This window comes from Pinus tabuliformis, chromosome J (genome assembly GCF_031772625.1).
Source record: "Pinus tabuliformis cultivar Carrire ecotype Pingquan chromosome J, CPIR1, whole genome shotgun sequence".
NCBI lineage: Eukaryota > Viridiplantae > Streptophyta > Pinopsida > Pinales > Pinaceae > Pinus > Pinus tabuliformis.
In genome coordinates this window covers 934,562,902-934,582,741 of record NC_142295.1, presented here as the reverse complement: position 1 = coordinate 934,582,741, position 19,840 = coordinate 934,562,902, and the positions used below count along the sequence as shown (strand labels likewise).

The 19,840-nt window shown below is 35.3% G+C and overlaps 1 pseudogene across 1 annotated transcript in view; it reads left to right on the top strand.

The window, feature by feature from the left end:
* LOC149229841 (cycloartenol synthase-like) overlaps positions 1-19,840 on the top strand; it is a 377,687-nt pseudogene that overhangs the window by 138,112 nt on the left and 219,735 nt on the right. Inside the window, exon 6 of the transcript XR_016247969.1 lies at positions 17,900-18,066. The product of XR_016247969.1 is annotated as a cycloartenol synthase-like (transcript). The remainder of the gene's footprint in view (positions 1-17,899; positions 18,067-19,840) is intronic.

The window sequence follows — 19,840 nt, the reverse complement described above, 5'->3', positions numbered from 1 at the left end:
TGGTTCATTTTATGATGTACCTATCCACATGGGAGACTGTTAGGGTAAGGTGGACCTTAATATAATGCAACTTGATGATTATGACTTGATGTTGGGGCAAGATTTCTTGATTGATGAGAGATTTGTCCTTGTGTCGCATATGGGGCATATGTTCATTATGTCGGGACCTAATTCAATCATAGTGAAGACTCATATAGGAGGCCCAAACTCAACAATGATGATGGACACCATCTTCAAGAGTGAAAAACAATTTTTCGGAGTTACATGTGGAGAGTTGGGCAACATTATTGTAGAGTTTGTTCTCTCATGACATGTGGATTTCATGTCCACTTGAAAGATATGATAAAGAAGTTGAAGAAGAGAAAAAGGACATAGAGAAGATAGATATTAAAACAACGGTTCAAGGGGATTAAGGAGGCATGTCTTGGTATGTTGAAGCCAAGGAGAGAGCTAGTATATTGACACTGAGCCCAAAATGTTGGCCACAAGGTCCTAAGCTTGAGAGACTTGTTAAGGAATCAAAGGGTAGGATAGGTTCATATCCTCCTTTGTTGACTTACATGACAAGTAATTATGGAGGAGTGATCCCAAGAGATAAAATGGGAGATGAGGGTGGAGGTTGCCATGACCAACATTCTTTCCATCATATTTAGCCATGAGGAGATGGCTTAATGTTGTATTCATATGGTTATTTGAGATCATGGTTGTAGTTAGGTTGGTGCCTCTACAACAGAGTGATTGATGGAGCCATGATGATCTAAGGTCAAGGTTATTGCATTGTTAGCCGAGCAACATGAGGGGATCCAATGCATGCTGATATGCATGGGTGATTTCCAAAGATGCAGCCAAAGATATCATTTGGAGAGGATACATCATGATGAAAATATCTAGTGGAGATAACTGGAGGGTTGTAATTGGACTATTACTAGAAAAACAATAAATTTGAGTGGGGGATGATGTCAGGTGCTAGAGGTGGATGCAATTTTAACCAAGGCACATGCATGAGATACATCTCCATCACATTATTTGTGACAAAGATATTGCAAGAAATGTGGTAAAAGTGGATGGTAGGCGAGGGCACACCAAGACGAGGTTTCAAAAAACTAGCACTTGAGGTTTTCATTAGGCGCATGTGGACACATTGGTGGCACGATGAGTTTGGACAACTCAACACCTGTCTTAGCCAAGAAATGGGCAAAGGAAATAAGTCGAGACTATGGGAGGTGACATGGGCACCCCTAGGCGCGGTTCAAGATGCCCCCTAGATGAGTGGCTGAGTAGAGAAGTATGTTAGCTTGGGGCACATTGGGCCGAATAATGGGCGACATGGTGGAGTGAGTGAACCAACTACTTGGGTGTGAAAGAGTATCGAGTGAGAAAATTGAAGTGGAATGGAAAGACTATTGGGGAAAACAAATGGAGTAAACAAATAGTGTGAGAGTGCTTGGGGATGGCCCAAGGCACATGACCCTTAAGGGCAAGCCAACCCAAGCATGAGCGAAAACAACTACATGGGATAAGGTCATGACTTGTATATATAAGGATAGCCACATAATGGGAGGAGCATCAATAAGAAAAAATGTTCCATTTCACCAATCGAAGTCACATATGAAAAAGGTACCAAGGACATGCGAAGGAAGCATAGAGGAGGAGCTTGGGTCCTATGGTCATGTAGACCAAAGCGATCCTTGTAACCAACGAAGATAGGTTAAGAAGGGTAGCAACAATGCAATAGGATGCCAAGCTGACCTCATAGGATGTCGAGGTGACCTAATACGGTGTCGAGATGATCGAATAGGGTGTCGAGCTAACTATATAGGGTGTCAAGGACACCTAGGTGGGGTTCGATGGATGGAAGAAAGGTTCAGTGTTTTGTGTATTGAATTTTGGACTATGCACTTTTGAAGTTCGATCCATTGCTTTGTTCGATTGTTAGAATTGAATCTTATTAATAAAGTAGAAGGATGGAGGGATATTATTAATAAATTAGAATGCTGGAGGGTCATTTCTATGAATTTGTGCATGTATATGATGATGTTGAGGGTGAATTAATGTCAATGTAATTTTAACTGAAGTAGATAATATGGTAAGATTAATTTCACTATATTGAAGAGTTATGATATTCCACTAATGATATAGATATTATGTAAGTTAACTTATTGTGAGGCATAGCCTTGGTGGAATAACTATATACTCCATGAGACAGAGATGAAACATGTCAGTGTTGCACGCTCGAGGGATCATGGTGCATATAAAAGGTTCTGTGTAATTGTAGGAGTACCAGGGGTAATCAAATTTTCAAATTATTGGAGGCTTTCAAGGATGGATCAACTTATGTAGAAGGTTTAGGTTTGACCTCAACTTTGGCTCTAGGATAAGATAACAATTTAAACTTTGACATGGTTAAGTTGTGTTCAATGGTTATAGCATAAGATTTTTCCTGCTCAATATTTTTGGGTTCCTTGTCCTTCGAGGCATAGGATACAAGTCCAGGAAAGCACTACATAAAGCGCTCGGATTGTTTCACTTGTGGGCTTATAGAATTTGGGTACTTCTTTAAAAAATTGATCAAATTTTTGAGTGAAATCCTTGACACTTTCATTCTCCATTTTCTTAGGCTCTTGAAATTTGGATAGCAATTGCATTCCATACTTGATGATTTACCACCTTTTATTAAAAGCCTCATGAAATTAGCCAGAATTCTTGATTCCTCCTTAAGGGAAATCTTGGTACCAAGTTCTAGCGTTATATTCTAGGAAAAGGGAAAAAAATATGATGACTACATCCTCATCTTGGATGTCTCTTCCACCTATACACCACTAAAACTAATTGATGTGTTTCTCACCAGCAACTATATCATTCCCAGTCAATTCAGGAAACCATTCTTCATATATATCAGGTAATCTATGAGGGTATCCTTAAATGCCACTCATATCAAGGGGTTTATAGAAACTAGTGATTCGTGCCTTCGTCATTGTGGCTGAGGTAGAAGTGATTCCAAAAATGGATTTTTATATAGGAGAAACATGGGTAACAAGAACCTTAGGAATAGTCTTCTTTTTAGGAGGAATGATTGTCATGTTAGGCCTGCTACTATAAGCTCCTATACGAGAATAAGACTTGGGAGTTACCATATGAAATATTTTATTTTTGGATTTGGGATGTTCTCATAAAAAAGGTTTGAATCATAAACTTCGAATCATGAGGAGGACTCCAAGTCCTCCCCATCAATGGTGCCAAGAACATTACAACAAAATCTAGTAGGCCTAGTGCAAAGCCTCACTAGGAAATCTAATTCTTATGGAAACAAAGAGATCAGCCACTAGTGTCACCTCAATGACCTTTCTCTTGTTGTTTAGTGGTTGGTTTTTATCCCCACAAGGGAGTCTTACATGGAAAGACTTAGAAGTTAGATGAATCATAGGGTTCCAAGCCAAATGGCTCTCTAAATATCTTACTAATAAATAAACTAGAAATGTCTTCAATAAAGGATGGGTCAAAGGTGATAAGAGTCTAATGGTTATGGCAGAAGGTACCAGCAAAGCCTTAAAGGCCAATATAAGAGAGACAAATTTTGAAGTACACTTTCCACCAACCCTGATAAACTAAAGAAAATATGTTATAAGATAGGGTTTTTATCATATGCATATTTAGAGCATGCAAAAGCATATAACAACAAGGAAATAACCTATGAATGATGAGAACGACAAAGGATTAAAGATTGTCAAGGAGGTAAGCAAGGCATAGGTCAAATTTAGGTTTTTAATGGTTAAAAATGCATAGAAAAGTAACATAAACCCTAGACTCCAGCCCTACGTTTGGGGTGAAAACATGCAATAAATGATACATTTAGCTTTTCAATATTAATAAATGCACTTTACACGTAAGAGACAATAACATATAGGAAAAAAATGCTATCAAATTAAAATTTAAGCCAATACCTGACCCTAGTTATGAAGAAATAAAGGAAAGAGAGAAATTTAAAAGGTGATCCTACAACTAGACTAATGCCTTTATTCAACTAGGAAATGGAGTCAAAGGGGGAGAGGTCAATGATAAACGGACTTGAATAAAAAGGGGAAAATACTATATAACTTCTTTTATAAACACTGACAACACTTTTAAGTAGGATACTTAAGATCAAAGGATGCATACAACAAGTTCCTTTAATGGATTCTTGAACAATAATTTTTCATAATATATACAAACAAGATTTCATGAAATAATTTGCACTTTTTAATATATGACAATAAAAATTGCAATTTCATAAAATTTTATGCAAAATGAAGAAAAATGATGATAAACTTACACCATTAAATCAAGAATCACTCCATCAATCTAATGAGAGTCTCCTCATGCAAAATAATCCCTCCCAAGACAATTTGCTCCATCATTCACCCATAGTGATTGCACCTAGTAGCTTGATGTGTAAAGGTGAAACCATTGTGAGAATCAATTTTGATGGTGAGAATCCACCCTAGCTGGTTAATATTGGCTTCAATGGTGAGACTCTCCACCCTAGCTAATCCAAGGGAAGAATCACTTATATTCTTAATAGGGATTTAACAAGGAGAAGAAGACTATTTTTTTCGAGAGATTAGGAATGTGGAGACAAATCCAATTCATTCATTGCAACAATTCCAGGTTTTTTATTGGGTAGGTTAAATTTATCTTCGGGGCCAAATTTCTTGTAGCATCAAAACTAGTTTGTGAAATATGAATTATATGTCGAAGGTCGAATTCCAATAGAAGGTTAAGTTTGAGTTGTGGTAGTTGAGAAAATTGATGGAGGCCAAATTAAATTACTAGAGGGCTGAATTAATTTTGAGGACGCCAAGTTCCTTTTGAGGGCTAAATTCTTGGAGGAAATCAAGTTCATCTTTAGGGGTCAAATTCTCTCTTGGAGGATCAAATCGATTAAGGAGATCACAACTATATTTTTTAGGGGCCATGCTTTTCATCTTAGCCAAATTTTTCCAATTGTTTAAGCATATTCCAAGTTCCAAAAATTAATAATTTTTCATGTAAAATATTGGTTTGGATTAATAAAATTTGACTGAATCATCTGGTGTCTATTTGGTGTATTTACTGCATAAAATTTATTAGCAGTGGTTTCTTAATTTTATTGTGTATTGCCTCACATTATTCGAATGAAAAGTGTTTGGATAAATAATTGCTTGCAAAGTGTTTGTCTAAACACTTGAAGGAAAATTTGAAAAATTTGCAAGTCAATATTTTCTTAAGGGGAATATTAGAGTGGTATTAGAGTTGGTTTTCTTGCCATCATATGAATATATTCCACTTTGATGAGACTAGAGGATAGGGAATATGTCACGTATAGGATACAAAGAAAGGAAAAGACCTCCCTCATTTACAACCAAAAGGAGAAGAAGAAATGGGTTATAGAAATGAACAACATCTTGGAAGCATTATGAATGCCTTAAATAACTTGGTAAGAGGGCAACAAGATTTGGTGCAGGGTATTACTCGATCTATGGAAAGAAGTTAGATGAACCAACATAATGCTAATACTAGTGGAGCAGGAGTGTTGAATGGTCACAATGGGAGTCACATTGAGGGAAGACACACTCATATTCCATCTCAAAAAAATCCTCAAACATCGAGCAAAGTACCACCTAGGCCCTTATTACCAAAAATTTTAGAAGAACAATTGGAAAAAACCCAAGGACATCAAAGGCTAGGAGAAGGATTTTTTTACTATCTAAGGGAGTATCAAGTCCCAGGGGAGGAATATCATGCGGCTATGTCCTTGCAATATTTTTGCACTATAAAATATAGGAAGAGGCCTAAAGAGTTCAATAGGGTCCCCAAATTATGAACTTCCAAGGAAATTGGGAAATTTATCCATTCCTTCTTTTGATGGATCATATAGTTGCACTATTAGGGCATGGGTATAGAAATTTGGCACATACCTCCAACTCAACCTTATGACATAGATTGAAGCCATTAAGTTTGCAACACTTCATTTGGAGGGAGAAGCTCATGAGTGGTGGTACATGGGCTAGTCACCCTGGAGCATTCTAGCATTATCTCTTACCTGCAATTCACACAGGGGTTGATTGATAGGTTTGATAAGAAGACATTTAAGCTACATTTCTAAGAGTTGGCACATATCAAACAAAAAGTTATGCTTGATGCTTACATTTCTAAGTTTTAAAGATTAGCAGTGATGGTTTATGATGCATCAGAGCACGAATTAGTAATGCTATTTGTTGATGGGTTATCAAAGCCCCTACATGCTTGGGTTAAGGCCTTCAATTTTCTTACAAGATGTTATCATTAGAACAAAGGATATGGAGGACGTAGTACCTAAGATTAAATTCCTTTCCAAGCCCTTCCTTCCTTAGAAAAAAACAGACAAGAAGCCCCACCAATAGGAGTGGTTAGGACAAAACAAGATGGATGATGAGATCCAAATCCAGAAAGAGCTAAGAAGAAAGAAAATTTGCTTTTACTACAAGGATCCTTAGGAACTAGGTTATAGATGCATGGGAAAATGGAAGGTACATTACATAGAGGTACTTTCATACAATGATGAAGAAGAAGAAGAAAAATCAACTCAGAATGTTGAACATAGTAGTACAGATGAGGAACTACCACGGGTGGTGGAAAAATGCGACACCGTAATAAATTATCATGTGTTCCTAGGTATAATAAATTTAGGTTCATAAGAATCATATAGGGACAATGAGTCATTGTTATGATCGATGATGGGTCAACCCAAAACTTTATTGACTCAGCTTTGGTAACCAAGAGAGGCATTCCTACAAAATATTTTGATGGGTTTGATGTGGAGGTGGATGATGGTTATGGTATGACATACAATAAAAGGGTCCCATAATTGGAGATTAAGATGGGTAACTACTCACTCACGGATGATTTCTATGTGGAAAATATGGTCAACGCCAATCTTGTATTGGGTGTCCAATTGAATATATCTATTGGGAGTCACTGGAAGGAATACCAGAAAATGGATATGTATTTCATTATAGTGGATGACAATAAAATGGTTTTGAGGGGAATGACTAATGGTGCCCCTAATGTTGTTATAGCCAAACAGATGGAGAGAATATTCATGCATGATGGCATATCTTGGGTAGAAAAGTGTCTAGTTACATTGTAGAGACCTTAGGTAGCAATTGACATTATCACATATATATTCAATCATTTTTGGATAAACATGACAATGTCTTCGAAGATATTCCACGAGGGAGACCTCCTAACTAGGGCTTTGAGAACACCATCGATTTAGAAGAGGGGGAAAGACCAATGATAACCACTCCATATAGGCACCCCAAGAAGTTCAAGGAAGAGATCGAAAAATGATCAAGGAAGTATTAGAAATGGGGCACATCAGACATAGCTCCTACCCATTCTCTTCATCAGTTGTATTAGTTAAAAAGAAGGATGGAACCATGAGGATGTGCAATGACTATTGAGCCTTAAACAAGAAGACAATTAAAAAAAATTACCACATAGCCAAGAGCAATGATTTGTTGGACAAGATGCATGGGGTAGTCTATTTTTCAAAGATTAATCTTCGATTAAGATATCATTATATTAGCATCAAAGAACAAGATGTACACAAGATTGATTTTCAGTGTCACTATGGGAACTATGAGTTCTTGGTCATGCCATTCAGGTTGACCAATGCACTTGCCACTTTTCAATCATGCATGAATCAAATTTTTAACAGGAAGTTGTAGAAATTCCTCCTAGTGTTCTTTAATGATATAATTGTACATAGTCAGTCATGGGAGGACCAATTGAGAAATATGGATGAGGTATTGGGTATATTGGAGGTGTAGTTACTATATGCCAAGAAGTATAAATGTGAATTTGACATGATAGATATTTTTTATTTGGGCCATGTGATCAATGTACAGGTTGTAATAGTACATCAGGACAAGATCCATGCCATATTATATTTCCCAATGACCCTTCTAGAGCTACGAGGATTCATGGGATTGTGCGACTATTATAGGTGCTTTATTAAGGGATTCTCATATTTGTTTGCACCCTTAACATATTTGATGAAGAAAGGGGCGTTTAAATGGATAGGGGAAGCTTAACAGATATTCAAAAAAATCAAGGTGATGATCTCTTGCCCAATTTTAGCACTACTTGACTTCACTCAACTCTTTATGGTTGAGTGTGATGCTTTGGGAGAAGGTATAGGGGTAGTATTGATGTATAAAATAAAGTTGACATCATTTGAGAATCAGAAGCTAAGGGATTCAAAGAGGCTTTGCTCCATTTATGACAAGGAGATGCTCACCATCATGCATTCTTTGGTGGAATTCAAGTTGTATATGGTGGGTGGAAGATTTGTGGTTAGTACTGGCCACAATAGTTTGTGGTATTTCCTAGATAAGAAATACTTAAATGAGAGACAACAAAAGTGGGCAAGCAAGATACAAGCCTATGACTTCGATGTTGAGTCTATCAAGGGTTAGAAGAATGTTGTTGCAGATGCTCGTTCCAGGAAGCCAACAACATGCTCACTCATGGAGATTTTAGTTGATTGGAAAGCACTCTTGTTAGTGGAATATTACAAGAACAAGTTTGATTGTGAGTTAATGGATGGGAACATTTAGGATGACAAGTATAAAGTAGTGGATGATATTATATTTTATAAAGATAGGATCTACTTAGTCCATGAGTCCAAACTCAAGGAGAAGATTATGAGAGTTTTTCATGACTCACCATTGGCAGCACATCCATGGTATTTTAAAATTTACAAAAACATCAAAGAGACGTTCTCATGGAAGGGACTTAAGGATGCTATATTGAATCGTGTGAGGGAGTGTATGACTTGTCAATATAACAAGTTTGAGAATACTCATCATGTGGGTTTGTTACAACCTTTTCCACCCCATAGCAAAAGTGGGAGAGTGTGTCCATGGATTTCATCATAGGTATTTCGAAGGTGCACGGAAAAGATGGTATTTATGTAGTTGTTGATTGTTTAACCAAGTTCACAACCTTCTTTGTGATTTCTTTGGAGTATAAGGAAAAAAAAGGCAGTAGAGGTATTTTTTTGGTAGGTTTTTAGATTTCATGGACTACCTAAAAATGTTTTTAGTGATTGGGACAATAATTTTCTCAATGTGTTTTGGCAAGAGCTATTTAGGTTAGTTGGCACATAGCTAACTTGTAGTACCATTTATCACCCTTAGATAGATGGTCAGATTGAGATTGTGAGGGTTATTTGCGTAACTATGTGTCAGGGAAACATAAGGCTTAGATTAAGTGGTTGCATCTAGGTGAACATTGTTACAACACCACTTACCATATGTACATAGGTATGACATTGTTCAAATAATTATAAGGCTATGATGCTCCTTCATTTATAGAGTTTGATTTTGGGGAAATAGAGCTCCCATACATAAGGACTGGATACAGGAGAGTTAAGATGTCCTCAAGGCCCCTAAGGAAAACTTCCAAGTTTCCTATAATATGTAAAATATGTATGAAGATAGACACAAGGTGGATAAAATCTTTGAGGTTGGAGACTTGGTTTTTCTAAGTTTGCAACCATACAAGTAGTCTTCACTGAAGAAAAGCAGTGCATAAAAATTGAAGCTGCATTTTTATGGCCTCTACAAGGTCATACAGAGGGTCGAGGAAGTAGCCTATGAGCTTAATCTACAAGAGGAAAGTAGGACCCATAATGTCTTTCAAGTGTGATGTCTTAAGAAGGCACTAGGGAAGCATGTTACTGCTTCAGCAAAGTAATCCCCATTGGATGAAGGGTAGCTAGTTTTGATTCCTATGGAGGTTTTATATTTCAAGGAGAGGAGGTTGAGAAGCATATTTATCAAGTGGAAAGGATTTCCAGTGGAAGATTCCGCATGGGAGGGAGAGCATATATTGTATCATCCTAGTTTGCAGTTGCTTGAGGACAAGCAATCTCAGGAAGGGAGGACTACAATGTCCCTTTTTGAGTAATGGCTACAAGATGTCGACTTAGTAGCCTATCGGATTCCTATAGGCTATAGTTGGAAAAAGGAAATCAATTAATTTAATTATTTGATGTCATCTCTAAGGTGATGTTGAGTAATTAAATTATAAGGGGTATTATTTTAGGACCCATGGCATAAAATTATAAAAAGAAAATTAGAGTTCACGAAGGGTATGATCTGGTTATTGGTGAATTTGATTTGGAGAGCTCTTGTAGCTTTAAGTGGAGAGGTGAAACCCTTGTGAGAATCATAATCCACCCTAGATGGTTAATATCAGTTTTGGTGGTGAGGCTATCCACCCTATCTGATCACAGGGAAGAATCACTCAAATTCTCCATAGGGATTTAAAGAGAAGAAGAAGATTAATATTTTTCCATAGATCAAGAACGTGGAGATAAAGCTAAATTATCCATTGAATTAGGTCTAGGGTTTTTATTAGGAAGGTTGAATTTATCTTGGGGGTTGAATTCCTTGCAGCAATGAAACCATTTTTTAAAAGCCAAATTTATTTGTGGAAGGTCAAGTTCAATTTGTGGAAATTCAATAATTCAATGGAGGTTAAGTTAAATTACTAGAAGGATAAATTGATTTTGAGGAGGTTGAGTTCCTTTTGAGGGCTGAATTATTGGAGGAATTTGAGTTGATATTCAAGGGTCGAATTCTCTCTTGGAGGATTAAATTTATTGTGGAGATCACAACTATATTTTTTGGAGGGCATACTTTTCATCCCAGCCAAATTGTACCAGTTGCTGAAGCAGATTCCAGGTTCCAAAAATTAATAATTTTGCATGTAAACTCTTGATTTGGTTTGATAAAATTTGGTTGAAGGATTTGGTATCTATTTTGTGGATTTAATGCATAAAATTGATTAACATTGGTTTCTTGATTTTATTGTGTAGTGCCTCTCATTATTCACATGCAAAGTATTTGAATAATTAATTACTCACAAAGTCTTTGTCTAAACAGTTGAAGGAAAATTTGAAAATTTTGCAAGTTAAACCAGTATTTTAGTAAGGGGGATATTACATCCAGCATGATGTCATCCTCCCAAATGGACATCTCCATCAAGCAAGATACAAAGTGGGTTCAAGAGTGCTCCTCACTCCAAGGGACATCATCAAAGTCTATGGGTACATCTCTAAGTAACATCTCCTCCACTAAGATATCATCATCAAGAAGGCTCACGTCACCTTACTAAGTCATCCATGGGTGATGTGTCTACCTTCATATCAAGAATTGGCATAAAAACATGGTGTGTTATCCCTCTCAAACCATCTTACGTGGTCTCCATCATCATCTAGGCTATAGGCCAATGTCCATCAAACAAATACAAGGCCATCCTGGGGGTGTTCTAAATCCATTTAGTTACATCATCAATCAAGACAACACCATGGATTCTTGCCTCAACGTTTTAGAATTTAGTGGTGTAGAAAGGGGCTTACAACCATGTGGAGGATCGTCAAATCCCAACTCTCATCTCATAAGGGAAAACATCGGGGTTGCAGTGTTATATGTCCTCTCTAAGTTGGGATAGATGTCCTCTTTACTGGGATGGAGAGGTGTGAAGCCATCCCTCAAGGGATCTTTGTTGTATGTGCAATGAACAACTTGAAACATACTCTCAATATCAAGTGAGATAGACATCATATTGGGAAAAAACCATATTCAATATTCTGAGCACAAAAATAGTTCACAAAAACCTTAACTTCAAATGTCTTTCTAGCTTAGGATTTGTAAGCAAGTTGCCACACTTGTGTTAGGGATTATTATGCAATTATCCCTATTAGGTGCTTCTAGCCATTAAGGGGAAGAAAATTTCATAGGTAAAGCCATCAATCCATATATGCATATGGTAAATGTGGTCATGGAGCGAGAAAGAATCCAAGGAATATGGCCATAGCCATGGTACTAGCTGAAGGAGGTCTAATATCTTTGAGTATAATGATGATAAGAGGGAGAAATTGTTGATGCATGAGTTACCCCTTGCCTCAACCTACTTTTCCACCCCTCTGATGTGCATTTTACTTTAATGATTTGCCTTTCATTCTTTCATAGCTTATGTGACCCAGCCTGCTTTATGATTTTCCAATAGCCCTTAAAGATGTAGTAGTTTATTGCTCATCGAGGGTGGGAAATTCTTAGGTTCTCTTATTTTAGATATATCATGAAATGCTTAGGAACTAGGTGATGGCTAATGAGAGGGGTAGAGATCATGCTAGGATTTTTCCTATGCACTTATTATGTCCCAAACATATTTTTCATTTTTCATTTTCTTTCATTTGTGGCTTCATATTTTTTTTTCTTGCAACTATATCAATATCTTAGGGAATATTTTTGGGCCCTGACTTAGAGATGAAGATATAGGGTGTCACTCCTAGTTACCAATGAAAATCAACCTAAATAATGGAAGTGGATATAAGGGATAATTGGAAGGTGGTAATTATCAATTACCTTGGAAATGTTATTCCAATCGATGCCTCCTATTAGTGCCCCTCCTATTAGTGGAAGAAAAGGGCCTTGGGGATAATCACACTAGATTAGAGGAAAAGGATAATCTCCAAAGAGAAGTATCAGAACAAGGCTACAATCAAGAGTGGTCAATCATCCAACTTTTCCTATGATCCATATTAGTATGCCCCAAACATTAAATGAAAGAACCTGATTATAAAAATGGTTAGTGTACCTTTTGATAGATGACCCACCTTCCTTCGAGAATCATGCTAGATGGTAGGAAGCTCTAACTAGAGCATAGGTGGATATATTTGAAGAAAATCTATATGTGAATTATCATAGGGCTACTAGCTAGTTGGTTGACCAATGGGGAGAAAACAAATTCCTATGGGTTACCCACTTTTGGTGGGTAACAATGATCTATCCTACAAGACATTGTTAGTGATCTCTTTAAAGGTCCTTTTATTTCTCTCTACTACTCCATTATACTATGGATTATATGGTACTATGTGTCACAACTCTAGACCTACTTATGAACAAATACTTCTCCACGTATTATTAACATACCCTCCTCCATTATCTGTATGGAGTATTTTGATCTTTTTCCTTGCTTGTGTTTCTACAAGTTGTTTGAAATCAAGATGATCAAAGACTTCAAATTTAAAATTTAGAAGTATATCTTAACCAATCATCAATAAAAAGTGAGGACATGATTAGTTTTAATCATGGATGGGAGAGGGAAAGCAACTGTGACATTGTTGTACACCATCTTTAGGAATATTGATGCTCTATATTCTTTACATGTATCGAAATTCTCTTTATGACATTTTCCAAGTATGAAACCTTGACAAACTCCATCTACAAATTGAATGTGTTGTATAACTTCAACCATTCCCTCCTTGCTTATTTGCTCCAAATATTTGCAATTTAAATTCCCAAACCTCTCATGCCACAATCTACTCTCTTCATTAGCATGGGTTAGAAGAGAAACATAATTTTATTTTGGAATGAAATGAAATAAAGTATACAATCTAGAATGATGATCCACCTCACAAATTGTGACTCTGAAACCATCTGTCATTTTGGAAATTACCATTGAATCTCAAGTGAACTCAAGTCACTTACTTGTATATGAGTGTGTGAAATGGTTGAAGGAAAGTAGATTTATGGAGATGTTTGGAATATGTAACACATTATGAAGCTTCTTTAATAAAGGTGCATTCTCCCTTATCAACAAACTTCAATAGGAAAGTCATCTCCCAATACATGGTCTAGTAAAATACTTCATCATGATGTGATGTATCCATATGATAAGTGGCTACTATATCAAGAATCCAAGCATTAAGAGAGGATGTAATGGTAGTTAAAACATGACCTTTCCCTCTATCATCTAGCGTATTTTTGTTATCTTATTCTTGGATTTATATAGAATGCACTCCTCAAGATGACGTTTTTGAAGATCCTACACCATGAGATCAATGGTATTCTTCATACATGCACTCTTCAAATGAAATTCTTTGTTGCAATAGGTGCACTTTATTTTATCCTTCTTATATTTTTAACTTTTTCTCTCTTGGAATTTGAATATCAATGGGATTTGGTTTTCCTTTCATTTTATGATCTAGTTCCTTCTTACCCTTTGTCTTTTGCTTATTCTTCTTGCTACTCTCTTGTATTGCAAGAAGGAATATTCCAACTTTTCCCATAGAAATCCTTATAGTGTGGAAGGAAGAAATAAACCTAGAATACTCAAGTCCTGGCTTTGAAAGAATTGAGAAGATAAGATGTTCCTCTTTTCTATCAATACCACATGTTTTAACCTATTGAAACAAAGTATTAAACTTGGAAAAGAATTCCTATAGGGTATTGAAGTTGCTTGGGCTCAAGGATATGATCTCATTCTCCAATTTATGTCATCTTAATGCATGTTTCTTTCCAAATAGTCCCTCCAGCTTAGTCCATACTTTATTGGGGGTTGAGAAAGCTCCAACATGAAAGAGAAAATATGGAGAAATGGACAAGCATAAAATCTCATAGGCCTCATCCATCCTATTGAAGTACTTTGACTTCTCTACATTTGTATTGAGCTTTTCCCGTTACTTCGCAATAGAAGTATGAGCTTAGACTTCCACTGAAAGTAGTTGAATGGAGTAAGATTAAAGTAATGGGATGATCCATCCTCTTTCAGATGTTCAATCCTATGCGACCTACAATAAAATATGTGTTTTCCTGACAAAATCCTCATATGCTTTGATACCATGTACGATTTTAAGCACAAACACAAGAATTTAATTGTGACAAAATACTACATCAACAATTGCAAGAAAAAGGAGAAGAGAGAATAAAAGATCACTCTTTAGACTAAGAGTCTAAAAGACCAATTCAAATTCTTTGTCTTACATTGCTTTCCTTGAGTGTAAATTTATAAGACTCTTGAGAGATGAACAATGCACACTAGGTTTGTGTTTGTTGTGCATGCACAAAAGGCCAAAAAATAACTCCCTCATAGTTTTAGTTAACTAGCCAAAAAATTGAGTTAGCTAGTAAAAAATGGAGTTTAAATCAATAATAGAGTTGAATAAGGATAGGATAATATATAAATAAGTGAGAAATAAAGAAAAAACTCACACATGAAACTTGTAAAACTAGAAATACAAATAAAATCCAAAAATAGAACTAAATCTTAAGAGATAAGGTTTCTAAGAATAAAAGGATAAGTGAATATGGTAGATCAATAAGGTTATATCCAAAAATAAGAAAGGAAATGCACACTTGTGTAGGAGGAATATAAGTATAAGGAAGTGTGCTTTAGGTGCCATGTAACTCCCTAGTCACTGCCACATGTCATCCTACAGGGGATCACTTACTAAAATTAAACATAATAAAAATAGAAAATGTTATAAATAACACTCCTCCTAAACAGTAGGAAATATGCATGTGCTCCAACACTATATGTATTCCCAAATTCATGGTCTTAAAAAGGAGCTCCAATGTTGGAAATTCATGCATTTGAATTGTAGGGAAAACTTTTAATAAAATGCAAGGATGAGTGCAATCCTACTCAAGTTGATTGATAATACAATAGATAACACTTGTATGCTTTGTCTAGTAATTGTATATTAATGGTAGTGGGAGAGATGATAAAATCAAACATCCTGTAGGAAGAGGATAGATGTAATTAACTATTGATAGTGACATTTATGATGATCATTTAACATTAGTTTTTGGAAATGACTGACTTTATGCCTCACAACCTACCATGAATTACTAACTTTATTGCACAATGACTTCACTTGGTGCCCTGAAATTTCCATTTGTGGTTGAATGTGATTGAATGAGCTAGGATCCACTCATGAACCGCGACCCCCTACATCAGAGTATGATGCCATTGATAGTTTATTTTACTAGATTACATTTGTTATCAATATCCTATAACCATAAGAATCGTGGTATGTACCTATTCAGTAATTCACTAAGAGTTGTCCCAAATTAACTGGAAGGTGTGTAGAAGTGGCCCATAGTAAACATGGAGGTACCACATAGGTAAATGTACAATGTAAGTGGATGATTAACACATCCAATTCCTAGGAATGATACAATCATGATATATAATGTGGAAAAAACATCGATATAAAGATATGTAATAATATTTGACCCCTATACGAATTAAATATGGTCAAGTATGAAAAGCCAACTCTTTATGTTCATATGCACAATGTGTTCACATCATTCACATGTACAAGGTACTCATTTGTTTCCCTAGAATGGCCTTCTAAGGCCTGTGCTCTATGCCAAGCATGAAAACATATAATTTTCTGCCATAAATATATCATAGCATTACATTTTCACCATTATATTTAAGTAAAATATGAGCATGAGGTTAGTTATTTATCAAGACGGTAGTAAACAACATGAAAATATACATAATAAAGTTAAATATTAATGCCATAATCATTGATATAAGATATGATAAAGATGACTTAACAGGTTGAAGAATGACAATTGGCCCTTTTTTAATGCCCAAAACAATGGAAAAACAATTGAATTTATTGTAACATACTCTCATACTTGGGAAATTTTGAATCTGTGGTGGATGCATAAAAAACCGGGAATATTCCAGTCTCCATACTTGTTTCCCAACTATCAATAAGTGATTATAAAGGGCTTCATACCAAGTCATTGGCTCTTAAACCATCTAATATACCTCTGTAACCTACCTTCAAATTTTGAGTTGTGCATTATTTGGAAGATCTAGTGACATTGGCATTGTTGGTTTGGAAATTGTCATAGTTTCAATATTCCCACATCTCATTCTCTCATTCATTATTTTTGTTTTCCTTCTTAGTATGGTAAACTAATGATGATTACATCCCATGGATCATTGAGATTTGTCCTTTGGACCACCGAAAGGTTATAGGGTCCTTTTATCTCTGCTATCCAATAATTTAAGGTGTTTTCCTCATTAATTTTCTTTTCTTTTTTGTTTTTAATGGCAAACCATCCCAATCTAGGTTATACGTGTTCATGATCTCTCTATTATTATAATTTAGCATAATCATTATTTGAATATCTTTCTATGCAATTGGAATATCTAGTTGGTAATTATAATCACCTATTAGCATTATGAATATTAATGAAGAAACTCTTTATCAAATTTGGCATTTTATTAGCATTATGAAGATTAATGAAGCAACTCTTTATCAAATTTGGCATTGTAAAATGGAGAAAGTTTTTCTATGAAAGAAACCAATTTATAATAAATAGGTTTAGGGTTGCTCTTCATATAGTCTTTGTTGAGGATAGATAAATGTGATGGATATTTTCATATTTATGTATATTCCAATTTCTTCTTTATAGTTGTATATTTTTATGAAGTGGTAACATTTGGAAAGAGACTCTCTATTGTTTTGCAACAAATTTAGTAGAGCACACTTGGTTAAGTAGTTAATATTTGTAACATGAACCAACAACTATTTTGGCTTTTACTCTATTATTTTATTTGTTGGATGTTATTGAAATACTCCATTAGTAATAAGTGAGCACAAGAATAGGGAGTGCCAAGGTTGCTCTTAGTTTTACACTCTTTCTCCTTAAACAAATTTAGTTGATGTGTTTTTTTTGGGATGATATAAGTATAAAATTTTATGAAAGGTTAATTTGAAACTTTATATTGCTCTAGAATTTTTGTCAATATGGTTATTGGATTATGTTAGAAAGATTGTTCTTTATAAATATTCACTCATTTGGAAAAATGTAAGACATATTATTTCCAAAGTTAATATGAAGGCATTGGTTGCAAAGTTATTGTGTATGTGTGTCATTATTTTTCAATATATAAGAGTTTAAATAATAGGATTTTCTTAAAATTTATTAGAGGTAGTTTATATGTATTTTTAAGAATTTGTTTGGGTTTGTAGCTCCTATGCTTAACTTACACTCTTCATTGCATTTAATTTTTGTAGGGAGAATGTGGTGTCCTTATCGATTGAATTATTTGCCAATGTCATATCTGTATGGGAAGAAATTTGTGGGTCCTCTAACGGAAGTTGTTATGTCTTTAAGAAAGGAGCTCTACACAATGCCTTATGAGAAAATAGATTGGAATCGAGCACGCACCATGTGTGCAAAGGTTGATCCTTCTCTTACAATTTTCTATGTTCTTTTATTGCTATGTTAGTTTTAGGCGTTTGCTAATTATTAATGACCCAAGGGAGTAACTAGTTTTACGTGTCATTCTAAATTATAAAAGGAGCATTTTGAAGTAAGGAAAAACTATGAAATGGCATGGAATGATATATAATATAATTTCTCGAGAGATTATTTATTATTTAATGATCCCAAAAGAAGATTTCATATTGATATTAGTTTGAGCAATCTTTTATTGGTAGCATGTTGAAACATACAAACACTCTATAGTTGGACAATTATTAGTAATAGAGTTCCCAATAGGATCAATATTCTTTTACGCTGAGGATAAAACTTCATTTTTATATAAAAAATTTACAAGATAATTGGATTTTACTTTAATCACGCCCATTATTAATTCCTTTAATTTTACATAAAATCAATCTAGTGGAGGTTGAAGATGATGTGTCATAATCACTACCTAATCAATCTAGTAGAGGTTGAAGACAACGTGTCATAATCATTGTCATAAGTACTTGAATGTGTTGCTTAACAAAGAAAATTGGATAGTGGATGTTGAGTATGATGTGTCATCATCAACCTCATAGGTAGTTGGGTGTGTGGCTTAATAAATATAAAGGGATGCATATGAACATTGTTAATATTCTTGTGACCTTAATATTCATGCAACAAGAATAAGGGGAAAATTCATTTATACATATTTTTTTTATTATGACACATCAATCAACCATTTCTCCTCTAATTCATTCAACTTTAATAGTCTATTTTTTAGGCTATCATCATCCAATCAGTTATCATTTTCAATTTTCAAGTTTTAACGATGTATTCGAATAGAACATTAATGTCTTACTCATAAATTCTTAAATCAAGCTAAATGTCCCCACAAACATTGTAATATTCTAAATTGAAAATTTACAACAAATTACAGAAATATGTACAAGGAACAACAACCATAGATAGATACCGCACATGCATATCAAAACACCAGGAAAATAAAGCAGAAAAATAGAGCCATTTTATTAATCTTGAGAATGATGAGTACAATGAGGAAGGAAAATGGAACCTGGGCTTGCTACTGCAAGATATGCAAAACCCAGATCAAACAACCATGATCTGGAGGCAATATTGGCCCAAACAGGTACTACGCACTACCCAATAAATTATTGTTGTTGCTGCTAGAATGGGACTAAATATTTTTCTCTAAAGAATGCCTGGATCACCCTAAAATTGTAGCCATGAGCTCCACTCCTCATATATAAAAATACCCAAAGGGTTTGGCCCAACTCCAAGCCAAAACTGAACCCACAAAGTGATGCAAATTTACCAGCTAATCAACAATACGCCCTGCTATAAGAATGAGGATTTCAGGCCTGAATATTGCTTGGAAAAATTCGTAAAAATTGTCAGAGACTCCTCTCAATAAACCCACAAAAAACTAGAAAGGGTTTGGGCTGAATCCAATGACCCTGGTGACCCCCAACAAGTGTGAATTGCCCAATCTGGCCTGAAAACACCCCACCATTTTTGATACTACTAAATTATGCCCAAATCTACCACGAGAATTTTTTCTCAGCTCCGCTAAATTCTCCACTGAGAAATACCTCGTATCTCCAGCCCTTATCTCTCCCGACACCACTTCTTTAAACCCCTGCACACCACTTGGTCAATAGCTTCTACACCCTTACAAAAAGATAGAAAAATCGACCCAGGTAATAGCCTCCAATCCAAATCGGTAGATCTCTATCCAAACTTTGGTC